This window comes from Perissodus microlepis, chromosome 23, assembly GCF_051167445.1.
Source record: "Perissodus microlepis isolate ML-2025 ecotype Zambia chromosome 23, ASM5116744v1, whole genome shotgun sequence".
In the NCBI taxonomy this organism is placed as follows: domain Eukaryota; kingdom Metazoa; phylum Chordata; class Actinopteri; order Cichliformes; family Cichlidae; genus Perissodus; species Perissodus microlepis.
In genome coordinates, this window is record NC_140482.1 from 13,649,397 (window position 1) to 13,666,771 (window position 17,375).

The following is a 17,375-nucleotide window of genomic DNA, read 5'->3' on the forward strand; positions in this document are numbered from 1 at the left end:
TTATTGTTGCAAAGTCCACCTATCTATGTGTGTTACACATAGATAGGTGGACAGCAAGCCGTTTAAGTACAACTCATTTTGATGCAACCACAAAAATCTGCTATGTGCTATAAAATCCAATCTGTAATTGGACAATTTACTATTCACACTGACATTCAATTCATTAATTACAGTCTGTACACTCTATGTCACATGGGACTTCCCCTCTACTTTGGCCAGGCCTGCTGTATGCATTGCCTCTGTCTATCTGTGGTTGTGTTTAAACAGTCCATTCATTCACTCACTCATCATTTTATAGTGTTTGCTACATAGTAATCTAACTAGGAAACAAGCACCCACACCTGCTGATACACTTCTTCTTCTTACTTTTCTTTTTCTTTCAGCTGCTGCTTTAGAGCTTACCACACCAGATCATTTGCCTACATCTAACTCTATCCCTCCATGAACCTTATCTGTGGTCTTCCTCTTTTTCTCCTGCCTAGTAGATACATATTCAGCATCCTTTAGTTACTGCTTAGCTTAGCTCTTTAGCTGTCTCTCTCATGCACTTATATCTAGTCTTGTCCATCCTGGCCACTGGCAAACAGAAATTTTAGCATCTTCAGCGGTGCTAGCTCTTGTCTTTTTGTTTCCAACCCACCGTTTCCAACCCACACATCACAGCAGGTCTCATTACCATATTGTTAACCTTCCCTTTCACTGTACTATTTATCTTTCTGTCACAAATTACCCCTGATACTTGTCTTCACCCACTCCAACTTCACCGCATTCTCTTCTTCACCTCTCTTTTCATTGTCGCTATCGCTACACCTTGAATCTTCACTTTCCAACTGTCTTCCTCTTATTCATACACATGTATTCTGTCTTCCTTCTACTGATTTTCATTGCTCTTCTCTCCATAGCATACCTCCACCTCTCCAGGCTCTCCTCCATTTGCTCATTACAGATCACAGTGTCATCTGTGAACATCACAGTCCACCGATAATCCTGGCTGACGTCGTCTGTCAACCAACACCACTGTGCACGAGAATGGGCTCAGAGCTGATCCCTGATGTGATCTCACCTTCACCTTGAATCCATCTCTCGCTCTGATTACACACCTCAACATGATTTCCCCATCCTCATACATATCCTGTACCACCCTCACATACTTCTCTGCCACTCCTAACTTCCTCATACACTAGAAACGTTCTTCTCTTGGTACCCGCTCATGCTTTCTCCAGATCCACAAAGACACAGTGCAACCTTTCCTGACCTTCTCCATACATCTCTATCAGCACTCTCAAAGCAAACATTTGTAGTGCTGCCTTTCAGCCGAAGCTATACTGCTAGTCACTGATTGTCACCTCTTTTCTTAACCTTGCTTCAAAAACTCTTTCCGATAGTAAATAACAGCACAGTGTCCCCTAACTGTGTTGTTGTCTAGTAATTTTGACTAGTGTGATACTAATTGTGATTTAATGTCACCCTGTCAAAGAAGTGCTTGGGGCTTGTGTGTCTTGAAAAAGAATGTGCACGGTGTGAGTGGCTACTACTATTATATTGTATCCATAATTTATTTACATAGGGGTAGAATTTCAACACACCCAGTTTTCTTCCATTTCTCTGCTAAATGGATTTGATCACTGAAATTTAAAATCTAGGTATTTAATTACTAGGCACCATGGCGCGACATACACACACACACATGCACACACACCCTTTCTTACTCATCAGCCCTCCACCTGCCACTAAGCTGAAAATAGATTTTCTTCTAAGGGCAGCGAGTTCAAGTTTACATTCCTAATGACCAACAATAATTTAACTGATTGACGACTGATTGTGAAAATCATCTAATGACTAGCAACCTCTGCACTTGATAATGCCATGCGCTGCTTCACGACTTTATTAAGCATACCGATCTCACTGCACAGTTAAATAATTCACTGCCATTGGCCAGGTGCAGGCTGATATTTCAGTGTGGTTGGCTGACATGATACTGTGCGTGACAAACTGTGCCCTGCGTTCACACTTAATTCAGGGGACGACTGCTCTGCATAAGGACAGCTTGGAAAGATGTATGAGCTGGGGACTTAATGTATTCATAGCGAAAAGGATGGAGAAATTGGTCTTGAGATGTGATAAAGCGCCTGCTGAGGTGTCTTTGATAAATTATGATGAAGCTATGCAAATAGTGCCTGGAGCAGCTGGATCTTCGGCATGTACTGTTCAATTAACCTGTCACTGAGGTGGTAGTGTAGCACTTGGACTGGATGAGCAATGAATCCATTTATTACTGAAATTCATGATAACTTGATATCGAACATTATGATTAAATTAGAAATACTATTTAGGAGATCGGTACAAACCTAAATAAGAGATTAAACCCTTATTAACACTTTGTGCATGTGACCTTCATTAACACATCAACTACATACATTCTCTAGTCTTTGAATCGTTTACAGAGAACTGCTTCGCTAACACTGCTAATGTGTATGAGATATAGATCCCAAGAGCTTTCTTATCTAAACAAATTCAGTTTAGATAAGAGAGTTATGGACTAGTGCTCTAAAGTAGACTTAATTTTACTTAATTTTGCTGTTCAGATTCATACCAAATCCACTGTAACTCCCACAGTCCTAATCTGCAAAAAAGGGAAGAAGCTCAAAGAGCCCTCTCAGATATAGTCTCTTCCACCCCATGGCCCATCATCACATTCAGTCCCTTTCACTAAATATTTCACAACGAGCCCGTGCATTCAGATTTTACATTCCTGATATACAGTCTGCTGCCCAAAAAAACTCTCTCCAGCCCTCTGAAGTATGAGATTAGAGCAGCTTTGAAGGCCATTTTTTTCCCTTGTAGCCATAAAAACAAGGCACTGGAAAAAAAAAATATCCAACATCCACCACAGCCAGATGTGTTTCTCTAATCTCCTGTATTTCAATTAGGTTACTATTACTGAGTAGAGTTTCTTCTTGGAGCTGTCCTCACTGATGGGTTTAGAAAATGACATTTCAGTGTAATTAGAGCTTGGAATATCATAATGCAGCAAGAAACAAAATGTGTCCAGCTGAAAAACTGCTACAATTAAACGTGCCGTAACGTAAAAATAATCTTCAAGGATGAAAATTGTAAAATATAGGCTGGTTAGAAATACGACTAATTTATTAATTTGGTGGTGATTAGATGAGTAGGAGTAAGCAGCAGCCATTGAATTGCATCAACGTCTAAAAACAGAAGGGTGAGGGGAAATGAAAGCCGGCCATTTCTTTCTTTTACTCAGTGTGAGAGTTGACCTTTTCACACAGTCCCTGCCTGCGGCGCTAAGGGAAGTGCACATATGCAGGGGATTTGAACTTTAACTTCCATGGAGCATCTGGCATATGTATGCTAACTGTTTAAAGTCTCTGCAGGATATTGCAGACAGTAGCATAGTGTGAAGAAAAACATACAGGATGACGGCTGATAGCGATGTCTTATTTAAACAAAATTTTGCCAAATGTTATCCACTGGCCACAAGCGCGTTGTGGAATTTGTAGCTACTGTGGCAGGGGTTAATAGTGAAATCTCACATCCTGAAATTCACTTTGGCATGAGCCTACTGAGCCTGTGAAAACAGCTGTATAATGTCTCCTTTGGCTGCGGAGGACCTTTTTAAACTCAGCTGGTATTAGATTTATGTCAGTTAGAAATATGTAGGGAGTTTTTTAGGCTGCATTACAGACTAAGGGGAGGGGGTTCTTTAAAAGAAGTGGCTGTATATTTAATGTGCTGCTGAATTGCATTATGGGAAAGGATCCATGGTAAAAGAGTACGTTTATTTTGAATTCCATCCATCAATCATAACTTTTTTTTTCATTTCATGTGCTTCTTTGGCGACCTGACAGTGCTCTGTTGTAGTGCCATGGCATTTCCAAATGTACGCACATTTAAAAAAGTCTAAACATATTATGAAAATTTTTTTTTGTCTTTTGTAAGCTGTAACGAAAAAAAGAAAGAAAGAAAATCGAAGCACACAAAAATATGTGTCTGTCTCACCATCATTGGTAACATCACTGCACAGCAAAACTGTCACAGCTAAAGAAAATAAAATAAATAAAATAAAATGTTAGACTTCATTTAAACTACTCCGAACCAATGCAAATTATCAAAAATGAGACCCGGGGTGATCTCAGCACTGTCAGACCAAACCCAGCATAGCTGATGCAAAAACCTGTGGTCAACCCTACAGTACCTGAGCTGAGTACAAATTCCACTAGGTCTCTTGAGTCCCAGATGAAGTGAGTAGTTAAAATGATTTTCCACATTTTGAAGGCTCTATAGACCTTTCATTCTTAGCTCTATAGTTCTAGAAGTCAGCACAGCAGCTTTCTAAAATCTGGCTTTTATTGAACTATTGTATCAATAACTCTGAAGAAAGCCGGGAAGACGGCCATGAAACACACTGGTTTTATTTGATCTAATATTTTAATTTGTGCCCATTTTTATTGAAATGAAGTTGAATTTAGTTAAAAATTGAAATTGCAAGAGTTGAGTAACTGCTGCCTTTGATATAAAAGCCCCAGTGGACTTGAAAAACTGAAGCAATCACTTGAATCCTATGTCAGCAACCTGTCTGTTCTGTTTTACAGTACGCAGTCTCGTCAGACTGACTGTTAATTAAAAGAAGGGCTGTACTGTTGCTGAGATAGAAAAAGGAAGTACATGGGTGCTAGTCGCCAGCAAAAATGTAGCTTTCTTTTTTAACTGGAAAAGGTTTATTCAAATAATTTCACTAAATCCTTTACAGGGCAGTCAAAAAGTATATTTGTGTTACAATTTTGGATGCATTACCAGTGCTGAAGTCTAAAAATACACAGTGGACTTTGCAGGTTGCAGGTTTTTAACATGTCAGAATCAGAATATTTCTGACATGTTAAAAACCTGCAGCCTGCAAAGTTTTTTCATACATGAAGTAACATTTTTAGACTTCAGTATTGGTAATCCATCCAAAATTGTCACACAAATATACTTTTTGCCTGGCCTGTGATCTCTTGGGTTTTGGATCGAGATCAGGGTCTTGCTTCCTCAGAAATGACTGGAAATGTGAAGACCTCTGCTTTGCTATAATTATGTTTTATATGTAGACAGTAAAGTCTGTGAAGGTTGTGAAAACCTCTCAGTCAAGTTATGATAATGTACCCACTTCACCATTCACAATGGTTTTGAGATTTCACATGATCAAAGCTGAGACACCAACAACAGCAGGACTCATACTGACCTAATTAGTTTCAGACAGGCCCTCTTTTGGGTCTTGATAACCAGAAACTAACTGGACTTGGGAAGACCATTTATCCATCCATCTATGCATCCATCCTCTGGAGCCTATCCCAGCTAACATTGGGCCAGAGGAAGGGTAACACCCTGGAAGGTTTACCAATCTGTCGCAGGCTATGACCTATTATTCAGATTTTTTAATTATTTGGATTTTACACCATCAGCTCACTCATCTCAGTTAAAGACTACAATGAATGCTTACATGCACAGGACTTCTGTGCAAAAGTCCCGAGTCATCCCATTTATATTTTCTCAAGAAAATGGGAAATGGGTGCGTCAATTTCTTGAAATGTGCAAACAAAAAAATACAGTACAGAAGAAAAAAAAGATTATAAAAGTATAATAAGCTCACGCCTATTAGCTCTATAAAAGTCCCTATGTGGTATGACCCTTTATTCTTCAGTACCTGAAATTTCTTAGGTAAGGTTCATTACAACTTCTTTAGGGAGCCTTCAGGAATAATTCTTCAGGCGTCTTTAAGGATTTTCTAAAGTTCTTCTTTGGATCTTGGTTTACTTTTCTTCTGCTCTCTGTCTCCAATAGTGTATGTTCTTATCCAGCTACTCTTTTACTGTATAGACAGTGTGTTTGGTATCACTACATTTTATTTTTCAGATACTTGTTTATTTGCTGTAAATAATTTAGGTCTGCATCTTTTTCCTTTGTCCTCCATTTGACTAGTTCCCTCTGATTTTTTAATGACACACTGCACACCATGCTGAGATAAGCCAAGTCTTTGGCTAATAGCTCTTTGGGAATCACCCTGTTGGTGCAAAAATACTATTTTATGTCTTCTGTGTTTAAATGAATACCAACAAATTTGTTTTGATTTTTTGCCACAAGGTGCTACTAACAAATTGCCTAAAGATGCCATTTAAATAGCTTCTATGCTAAGCTGTCTATTATGTGTAGGCACAAACTGGTTCATTCCTTGGCTTATAGTTGAGGTTTTCAGACACTCATCCAATGACACGGTAAGTTTGGGATTTTAATATTTTTTTGAATTGTTGTAGGGTCAAATGATTGCACACCATACATCTTTAATGATTTTGAAAAGCAAATATTAGGTGCACAAGTTTGATTTTATTTTGGATTTAATTTCATTCATACAAAGTCAAAACTATACATACAGATTCAAAAGTATATATATATACTCCCACTAATATTTGGCTAAATGTTCCTTAGTATTTTACACTTCAATCAGACAGTTTTGGTTTCCATCAACAAGCATCTGGAATAATTCTAGCTGTATATTTGACAACAGTTATTTTATTTGGTCAAAGGTAGCCTTGATTTCACCCAGTGTGAGTAACAGTATGGACTAGTTCATCACAATTATGGCTGAAGATGGGTAAAAGCTCCCCATTTCACATAGCTCCAAACTGTAGGAAAGTGAACTTCAGATAAACCTCACATTGTCTCTAAAGTGACACCATTTATATACTAGCATCTATATTTCCTCCCAGTCTTTTCTTTTTGTTACTGCACTCACTCTCTCTGAAGAAGCTTTCAATCTCAAACCTATTTTTCTTTTAAAAAGACACAAGGCAGAAACAGTGATGGCAAGAGGGCTGCACACTGATTTTTCAAGGAGGCCACATTAAAAGTAATTACATCACTTACTAAAGTCCTTATGTTATGACTAATTATACCATAACCATTTAAACTTAATGAAAATTATTAGACAAAGTGTGATGGTTAAGATGGCTAATAACAAAATGAACATCGGAGGAAGTATCACCTCTTTAAGATGTTTCTAACTCAACTGCCTCCATTAATTTAGCACTACTACTTACATCTGTTGAGTACTTAACAGATGGGAACATATATTTCCCATCACTTCAGTGCACTCAGAAGCATTCTGCTTTTCTTATTACAAGACTTTCCTCATTCTTTCACTTTTCACTCCCCATTGTGTGTATCACATCAGCAGTGCACAGCCCAGTAGTAAGAACTCAAAGCAAGAGCCTTGATCCAGACCTTTGTATTGTCACCAGACAAATTGCAAAATAAAGGTATAGAACAAACCTGATGTTCAGATGTGCCATGATATTCTATGACATTCACGCATTATTACTGCAGTAGTAGTATTGTAAATGTGAATACAGTACAGTTAAAATTTACAGTTACAAACTGTGGGCTTAGATGTGTTTTTCCGATATACTCCACCTTACTACCTTTCATGGGGAAATTTTGTGATTTCCCTAAATTTACTAAATTTACTGTGCATTTGAGGCGACTTTTGTTGTGATTTGGCGCTATATAAATAAAATTGAATTGAATTGAATTGAATTGAATTTAGAGGAGAATAATTCTGAAACCAATCAATAAATATTAATATTTTTTCTAAAAACAAAACAAAACAAAACAAAAAAAACATCTATTTTGGCCTTCTCCAAAAAAAATGGGTTTAGGATAGTGTTATCACCTAGGATGGCTGAGATCTCATCAAATCAAATTACTTTTCAGGATTTAAACCTGCTCCTCGAAATTTAGCTTTGATAGCAGGCCCCTCTCTTGGAGGGATGCCTGTATGAGTCTGGGATGTGTTTAAAGAAGGGCAAATAAATCCATTATTATAATTTGCTAGAACTATATTACTGTAGATTCAATGACTTCAATGGACTTTTGGATTTTGGATTTTGGATGTGACAATGGCAAAATATTTATACAGCCAAAGATTTGTGCGACACAACATGAATAAAACAGGTAAATATCACCCTTTATACCTTTGGCTGATTTCTATCCATGATTTTATTTAGCATTTTTTTAAAGTTAGAGGCTGTTGTGGTGACTCTTTGGGATGTTTCTACATAGTTTGGGTGGAAAAGTTCAAATTATTTTTGGATTTCTCAAATCCACACAGATTAAAAACTATGCATACAGGTCCCTTACTAGTTGGAGTTTTGCACGTGTAGTAGCTATCCAAAAGAATCTGGCATAATTCTGCCTGGATATTTAACGACTCTTCTTGGCAGCATTGGTAGAGGTCATTTAAAGTGGCAGGTTTAACCTAGCCCTGTTTTGGCCCACAAACCACTGTAGTCCTAGTGCCAGTCCCAGACCCAGTAAAATGGGGAGGATTGCATCAGGAAGGGCAGCTGGTGCAAAATCTCAGCTACATCAGTCATGCAGATCATAAAGAATGTGATTTCTGGGCCTGGATTTACAACGACCACCTCCGGTCCTGTTGGCCAACAGGGTGCCGGTGAAAATTGTGCTACTATTAAATGGTGGAAGTTGAAAAGAGAAGAATGTGGCACAGAGTTCAGGGAGGTTCGTACCTGTGGGTGGTGGGAAAGAATTACCAGATAGCTAGGGAAGTAAACCTGTAGTACTGAGAGAAACTGCCAAGAAAGTGTTTGCTGCATCCTCTGAACAGAGGAAAGAAGATAAGAAAAGTATGGAAGTACAGGAAAGTATTCAAAGTAAAGGGTTGGTAAATGAAAATGAGAAACACTATAACAATCCGCAAAGTGAGAAACTGAAAAAAGAAGAAGGTTTGAGTTGGCTGATTTCTTTGGCATAGACCTGGTTTTTAAGCATAGACCACAAATTTTCAACAAGGTTGAGTTTGGGGATTTGGGAAGGTCACTCCAGAAGCTTAATGTTGGCATGTTTTATCCATTCCAAAACTAGTTTTGTTGTGTGCTTTAGAATCACTGCCCTGTTGGTTCATGCAACTATCTAGCTTTTGATTTGAGGTGCAGTTGAAAAATTTGGAGGTAGTCTTCCGTCTTCAGTGTTCATCCACCTTGTGCAATGTATCAGTAGCACAGGTAGCAAAACAGCCCCAATGCATGATGTTACTACCACCACGTTTGACAGTGGTACAGTAGTTTTAGGTTTAAAAGCCTCACTTTCAGTGGTGGTTCCTGTTCTATTCCTGAAGATCCACACCAATTTCCTCTCATCTGAGGAAGACAATTTGGGTCTTCTTCCAGACCTTTGCAAAGTGGTTACACATCACATCCAAAAATTTGTCCTTACATGCAGTTGTTTGAACTGATTATCTGCAGGGTTTTTTTTTTTTAAGAAATGGTTCCAAGAGACCTTCGCAAGTAGGGAAGGTCTCCTTTTCAGACCTTCGCTGAGTTGCTTGGGATTTCACATTGTAATAATAATAATGGATTGGATTTATATAGCGCTTTTCAAGGCACCCAAAGCGCTTTACAATGCCACTATTCATTCACTCTCACATTCACACACTGGTGGAGGCAAGCTATGGTTGTAGCCACAGCTGCCCTGGGGCAGACTGACAGAAGCGAGGCTGCCATATCGCGCCATCGGCCCCTCTGGCCAACACCAGTAGGCGGTAGGGTAAAGTGTCTTGCCCAAGGACACAACGACCAGGACAGAGAGCCCGGGGATCGAACCGGCGACCTTCCGGTTACAGATACGCTTCCCAACCCCCTGAGCCACGGTCGCCCCTGTGCATACATTGATACATTGTACTGAGTATTTGTCAATCCAATAAGTGTTGTCAAACAAATGTTTGGATTTTTTTTATTTGACAGAGAGAAGCTACCAGATGTAGACAGTTATAATCACTTATGAGAAGTTAAGAAGCCTTGGCCTTGTCAAGTTAAAGGACATTGTAGAAGGGTGTAGCATATATCTGAGCTGTTTGAAGTCTTTTTACCCTGCATGTATTAGAGAAAATCCTAAATAAATTCAAACTTGTGCACCAAATTATTTTTTTTAATTCATTAAAGATGTATGCTATTTGACCAATGAAAAAGAACAGTTCAAAGAAATCAAAGAAAAAGCCCAAAATCACTGTGTAATTCATGCACTTGATGAGTAGAAAGTAATGTAAACTTCTACCTACAAATAGTAACAAAATACATTTTTACTTGTTTTGTAACATTTTGACATTTTGTACTTTTATCCATATATGCATCACTATAATATGCAGTGCGTTAATATTTCTGGCCCCACAGTACCGGGAGACAAGAATGTCTTGAGAAAGAAATTGATATACTGGGAGGCACCACACACCGTGTTTTCTCTTCAATTATTAATTTAGTCATTCTCTTTGAAGACAAAGAGAACACAAGAGACTTAAATGCATGCAGGGGTGATAAAGCCTCTGCTTCATCAAACAACAAGATTGGCCCGGTGAACCTCAGAAGCAACAATAGGTTTTATTCAAGACTTCAATTCTCAACCCCCTTTGGCTTTCTTCCAGCAAAAAGCTCTGAAATACACTACCACTGTGTCTGCCTATTATGAAAACCCTTTTAAAACCAGAAACAGGCTACACCCATGAGTGAGCAGCAATTTGACAAATGGACAGGAAGCTGAGGTCAGTGTAGCACACGGTACCTGCCACAGCTGGCTCTCATCCAATGTAATTTGGGCCCCGTCTCTTCATAACATCCCTGTTAAAATGAAAAAACAAAAAAGAGAGAGAAAGAGGCAGGTCAGACGATGTAATGAGACTTGAAGAAATAAAGTATACAGGAGAGGACAATGGCAGATTAGATCGCATGGAGTATGAGTGGCTTTCAGACTTAAGTCTTAACATTTTAAATAATGTGTTTTATTGAGGCTGAAACATCACCAGGAATCTCTAAAAAGAATCTCTTTAACTTGAATAAATGAATTTTAATTTACTTAAAAGCTGAACCCATTCTGTCAGAAAATAAAACAAAGAATCAGCTTGCACTTCTCTAAACTGTGCACACACAAACGCTTTCCTTCATGTAAACTGCATAAAGTCTCAGCTGAACTCAAATAGATCTTGACGTGAGTTTTAAGTGTAATCAGCCAATGCCTGATCAGTATGCTGCAGCCACCGCCACTATCTCCCCTAACTGTGGCAACAAACAGGAGGAGAAGGTGGAGGGATTTATCGGCATATGCTCTTTCATGAGAACTTATCATTCAAGACCCACTCACGCCCGGAAAAGGTCAAATGGAATTCTCTCGTATCAAATTAAGGTTTTCAATTGATTAATAAGCCTCAGTGGCACATGCTGAGCCTGCACATGGCAAATTTTGCAACACTTTCATGTTTTCTTTTACCCGGTGTGCAGCACCAAGTAGCCTAATTTAAAAATTATGTGAAAAGGAAATATTTCAGTCACAGGACATCAGTATGACCTGCTTGGATGTCCTCCTGTTGTGGTAAAAAGACAACTAAGTTTGTGTCTGAAATCACTCCTTCACCACATTCATCACTCCCATTTTAGTAGGCAGGTACTACATGGTGAAAATAAACCATGTATGTTGTATACTCATGACTCAGTGCAGGACTGACAGCTGTAAAATGCGTTGATGGCAATATTCTACCAAACACATTGTGGGATTTCCAGGAAAACACAGCATGTGCTTTTGGGACTTAACAAGCTAATGGATGAATTTCTATGTCCATCTTTTATCGTGTCAATATTTACATCCATAGAATTGTCAACATTTCCCCATGAAGCAGCCCAGGAACATAAGGTGATGTCCTCAAATGTATTTATTTGTTGTTATTAAAACAGCATGCCAAAATCAAACTTCAAATCAAATTAAAATCCCTTCCGGTTCAGTTTTAGTTAATTATCAACTCATGATTTCAGCTCTCTGGTGGTCTCTGAGATATTTCCATTTTTCACTACAGAACTACACACTGAACACTTCATAGACACCTCACCTTCACTTACCAGAACTTCAACACTATGCACTCCATACTGTATATAAATGCCACTTGTTTTACACATTTCCATCTGCCAACCTCTGTATATTTTATTTTATTGTTTATTCCATTTAATTAAAAAAAATATAGATAGATAGATAGATAGATACACACACACACACACACGTAGATATACATATTTAGTATACACATTCAGTAATGCGCATACACTCTTATATTGTACATATATTATTCATATAATTCTCAGATTTACCCATTCTTATATTTTACTTGTTCTTATGTTATTGTATTTTTGCACACGTCTGTTGCTTGTGGAGCTTGCACACAAGAATTTCACTTGCATGTACCAGTGTACCTGCACATGTTTTTTGGGGTTTTTTTTTGTGTACCTGCACATGTGATGCGACAATAAAAGTGATTTGATTTGATTTTGATTTCATGTCACCTAAAATGTAAACTTGTTTCTCCATCACCTGTTCAGCTCTGATGATTCAGTAAGGACATCTCCTGTGTCACGGTCTGCGGAGACAGGCCATGTGGTGGTGTGTGTGATGGACCCAGGTGCGTACACAAGTGAGTAGACGGGAGTGAACTTAACAGAAAGCGAGCCTTTATTATGGCTGAAGACAAAGTGTACAAACACAGCAGGGATAGCGCAACTAAACTAGACTATAACTAAACTGGGAAAACGAGTACTGTGACAAACTAAGAAGACTCAGAGACTATGGTGATAACTGCAAAGACTGACCGTGAAAACATGGAGGTGGGAACACAGACGACGTGACACAGACTGCATGAAACACAGAGACTAAATACACATGAGGGATGATCAGGGGAAGTGGCCACACATGGGATCACAGCTGACACACATGAACCTAAGGACAGGACAGGAGAAGTGAAACTAAATACACTGACATTGAAGACAGACTTTCAAAGTAAAACAGGAAACATGGAGATTAGACATGACATGAACTAAACATAACCACGCAGACATGACTCATGACAGGTAGACGCACGAACCAGGGAGACTAAGTACAGGGGAAGATGACAGAAACGACAACATGAACTTGGCAACATAAGACACACAGACATAAACACATGAAGGGCAAGGGAGACTTAACACAAGGGTAATATAATTACAAATGAGCTAGAATAACATAATGAACCTAAACAAACAATAAACATTAAAATAGACTAAAACTCAAAACACTGGGTCGCACGACCCAGGACCATGACATCCTGGTTTCATGTTTCCCTCTCACCACATATCCAAACCGATACCATGACCAGCACCTTTTACAGCTGTGGCTCCAGCAAACATCAGCTGATACTAGAAAGTAATATTAAATAAATTCTAACAACAGCTTATCAAGCTTAAACGTGCCACTGTTGTTTAGCGCAACATCCAAGGAAGTGCCACGTCAAAGTCAGGATGGAGGCCTGTCACTACCACTGCTAACAGGCAGGAAGCAGTAGAAGTAATTGGGAAGAACTTCCTGCCCTCAAAGCTGAGTGGGTTGTCTCAGCCGTCGCGTTGAGTCAGTCACCCGATAGGAGCTTAGATACACCGAGCTGTCAGTTCAGCTCTGAAGTAATCGCATACCTCCATTAACAAGCCGCTTATGCACAAAAAACCGTCTCTCACAGTGTGAACAAACACGCACGTAACATGCTTGCAGTAGTTCCAGTGGGTCAGCTGATTAGCAGTCACCTTGTACCTTTCAATAATAATAATGCACTTATTATCGCCTTTTATATATGCTCTACTGCTGGAGCTGTGCCTTACTATGGAAGCTATTTCACACTTCTTTCTAATACATTTGCCTCATTGTGAAATCATTCTTCTGCTTTCCATTAACATAATTTTTCTGATGCCTGGGAAGAAAAAAAAAACCGGGCCATTTGGAATGCATTACCACCCCCCGTCACTGTGCTAATCAGCATAATATGAATTATTGCTATCATTACAGTGGGTGGCTGAGAAATAACAGTGGGTCTTAATTATTCAACAACGAGGAATAATAAAGGGAAAGCAAATGCACCTTTAGTTTGTGCTGCCAACAACCATTTCAGTTTATATCTCTCTCCCCCTTTGGGAGAACAACTCAGCTGTGGTTTTCTGTTGTAGGAATCATTTCTAAGGTCATGTGACTGATGAGAATGCCCCGACCCTACCTGAATATACTCTGCATGTTGTTTGTGTTGAAAGCTCAGCAAAGAAATTGTCAGAATAAGGGCCCAATGAAAATGTCCTCTGAAATAGGATTTTCGTGTTAGATTCTTTGTTGTGTAATCATGATTGTTTCTGTGGCCAATAAAACACCATCTTCTGCTTCCCTATTAACCAGCTGACCAATCATACCTTTTCTCCACTCTGTAGATTCGCTCGCTCTGCGGTAGAGTATCACTTCCTGTTCCTGCTCAAACACAGTGGTGTTTCTGAGTAGCTTATTTGCTTAGCAATTTAATTAACAACTTTTAAATACATTCTTCTTTCATAGTATAATCTTCACGTGCTTCATCCGAAGCACACTTTCTGTGTACTCACTACCTAATTTATAGCCAAAGTATTCACTCACTGTCTCTGTACTGTTTCGCTAGCTTAGCTTAGCTCGTAGCCGACTCGTTAGCACCATGGCTACTTCACCTGTCCCTCCTGCACTTTCTTGCTCATTGTGTCAGATGTTTAGTTACTCCTCGGCCTCCTTTAGCAGTAATGATATCTGTAACAAATGTAGCATATTTGCAGCTCTGGAGGCCAGGATTACTGAATTGGAGACTTGGCTTCGCACCCTTCATTCACCCGTAGCTAGCCAGGCCCCTGTAGCTGGTGCAGCCGAAGATAGCGTAGGCCCCGCTAGCTGTTCCCCGGCAGACCCCAAGCAGCTGGGGAAAGAGGGCGGCTGGGTCACGGTGAGGAGGAAGCATAGTCCTAAACAGAAGCCCCAGGTACACCACCAACCCGTTCATGTGTCTAACCGTTTTTCCCCACTCGGTGACACACCCGCCGGGGGTCAAACTCTGGTAATTGGTGATTCTGTTCTCAGACATGTGAAGCTAGAGACACCGGCAACCATAGTCAATTGTCTTCCAGGGGCCAGAGCAGGCGACATTGAAGGAAATTTAAAACTGCTGGCTAAGGGTAAACGTAAATTCAGTAAAATCATAATTCACGTCGGCAGTAATGACACCCGGTTACGCCAATCGGAGGTCACTAAAATCAATATTGAATCGATGTGCAACTTTGCTAAAACAATGTCGGACTCTGTAGTTTTCTCTGGTCCCCTCCCCAATCAGACCAGGAGTGACATGTTTAGCCGCATGTTCTCCTTAAATTGCTGGCTGTCTGAGTGGTGTCCCAGAAACGATGTGGGCTTCATAGATAATTGGCAAACCTTCTGGAGGAAACCTGGTCTTGTTAGGAGAGACGGCATCCATCCCACTTTGGATGGAGCAGCTCTCATTTCTAGAAATATGGACAAATTTATTAAACCCCCCAAAATATGAGTTGGGACCAGGAAGCAGAGTTGCAGTCTTACACGCCTCTCTGCAGCTTCTCTCCTCCTGCTACCCCCCCAAAAACCCATCTCCATAGAGACTGTGTCAGCTTCCAAAAAGACAAAAAACAAACTAAAAACCAGCAACAAACAACTTAAACATAAACAATTACAAAGAAAGAACAGTACAATATCCACATCTGAACCAAAGAGTAAAACAGTGAAATGTGGATTATTAAATATTAGGTCTCTCTCCTCCAAGTCTCTGTTAGTACATGACTTAATAATTGATCAACAAATTGATTTACTCTGCCTTACAGAAACCTGGTTGCAGCAGGATGATTATGTTAGTTTGAATGAATCAACACCCCCGAGTCATTCTAACTACCAGAAACCTCGAAGCACAGGCCGAGGGGGCGGTGTGGCAGCAATTTTTCACACCAGCCTATTAATTAATGAAAGACCAAGACAGACTTTTAATTCATTTGAAAGCCTGATGCTTAACATTGTCCACCCCAGCTGTGAAACTCAGAAACCAGTCTTACTTGTTATCATCTATCGTCCACCTGGGCCTTACACAGAGTTTCTGTCTGATTTCTCAGACTTTATATCTAATTTAGTTCTGAGCTCAAATAAAATAATTATTGTGGGTGATTTTAACATCCATGTAGATGCTAAAAATGACAGCCTCAACATGGCATTTAGTCTGTTATTAGACTCAATTGGCTTCTCTCAAAATGTAAAAGAACCCACCCACCACTTTAATCACACTCTAGATCTTGTTTTAACATATGGCATAGAAACTGAACATTTAACAGTGTTTCCTGAAAACCCTCTCCTGTCTGATCATTTCCTGATAACATTTACATTTACAATAATTGATTACACAGTGGTGGAGAGTAGATTTTATCAAAGTAGATGTCTTTCTGAAAGCGCTGTAACTAAGTTTAAGAATATAATCCACCCACTGTTATCATCTTCAATGCCCTGTACCAACACAGAGCAGAGCAGCTATCTGAACGCTACCCCAACAGAGGTCGATTATCTTGTTAATAATTTCACCTCCTCACTACGTACGACTCTGGATACTGTAGCTCCAGTGAAAACTAAGGTCTCTAATCAGAAGTACCTGACTCCGTGGTATAATTCTCAAACACGTACCCTAAAGCAGATGACTCGTAATCTGGAGAGGAAATGGCGTGTCACAAATTTAGAGGATCATCATTTAGCCTGGAGAAATAGTTTGCTGCTTTATAAGAAAGCCCTCCGCAAAGCCAGAACATCTTACTATTCATCACTGATTGAAGAAAATAAGAACAACCCCAGGCTTCTCTTCAGCACTGTAGCCAGGCTGACAAACAGTCAGAGCTCTGTTGAGCCAACCATCCCTTTAACGTTAACTAGTAATGACTTCATGAACTTCTTCACAAATAAAATTTTTATCATTAGAGAAAAAATTACCAGTAATCATCCCACAGATGTAATATTATCTACAGCTACTCTTAGTACCATTGATGCTAAGTTAGACTCTTTTTCTCCAATTGATATTTCTGAGTTAACTTCAATAATTACTTCCTCCAAACCATCAACGTGTCTTTTAGACCCCATTCCTACAAAACTGCTCAAAGAAGTCCTGCCATTGATTAATTCTTCGATCTTAAATATGATCAACCTATCTCTAATGGTCGGCTATGTACCACAGGCCTTCAAGCTGGCTGTGGTTAAACCTTTACTCAAAAAGCCATCTCTAGACCCAGCAGTCTTAGCTAATTATAGGCCAATCTCCAACCTTCCTTTCATATCAAAAATCTTTGAAAGAGTAGTTGTCAAACAGCTAACAGATCATCTGCAGAGGAATGGTTTATTTGAAGAGTTTCAGTCAGGTTTCAGAGCTCATCACAGCACAGAAACAGCTTTAGTGAAGGTTACAAATG

General features: G+C 39.4%; 1 protein-coding gene across 6 annotated transcripts in view; it reads right to left on the bottom strand.

Annotated features, from left to right (window-relative positions):
* Positions 1 to 17,375, bottom strand: part of LOC146361032 (beta-1,3-galactosyltransferase 1-like) — a 173,327-nt gene that overhangs the window by 85,880 nt on the left and 70,072 nt on the right. For all 6 annotated transcript variants that reach the window (XM_084922520.1, XM_084922518.1, XM_084922519.1 and 3 more), the window contains exon 2: positions 10,627 to 10,682. The gene's annotated coding sequence lies outside the window, so the exon portion shown is untranslated. The remainder of the gene's footprint in view (positions 1 to 10,626; positions 10,683 to 17,375) is intronic.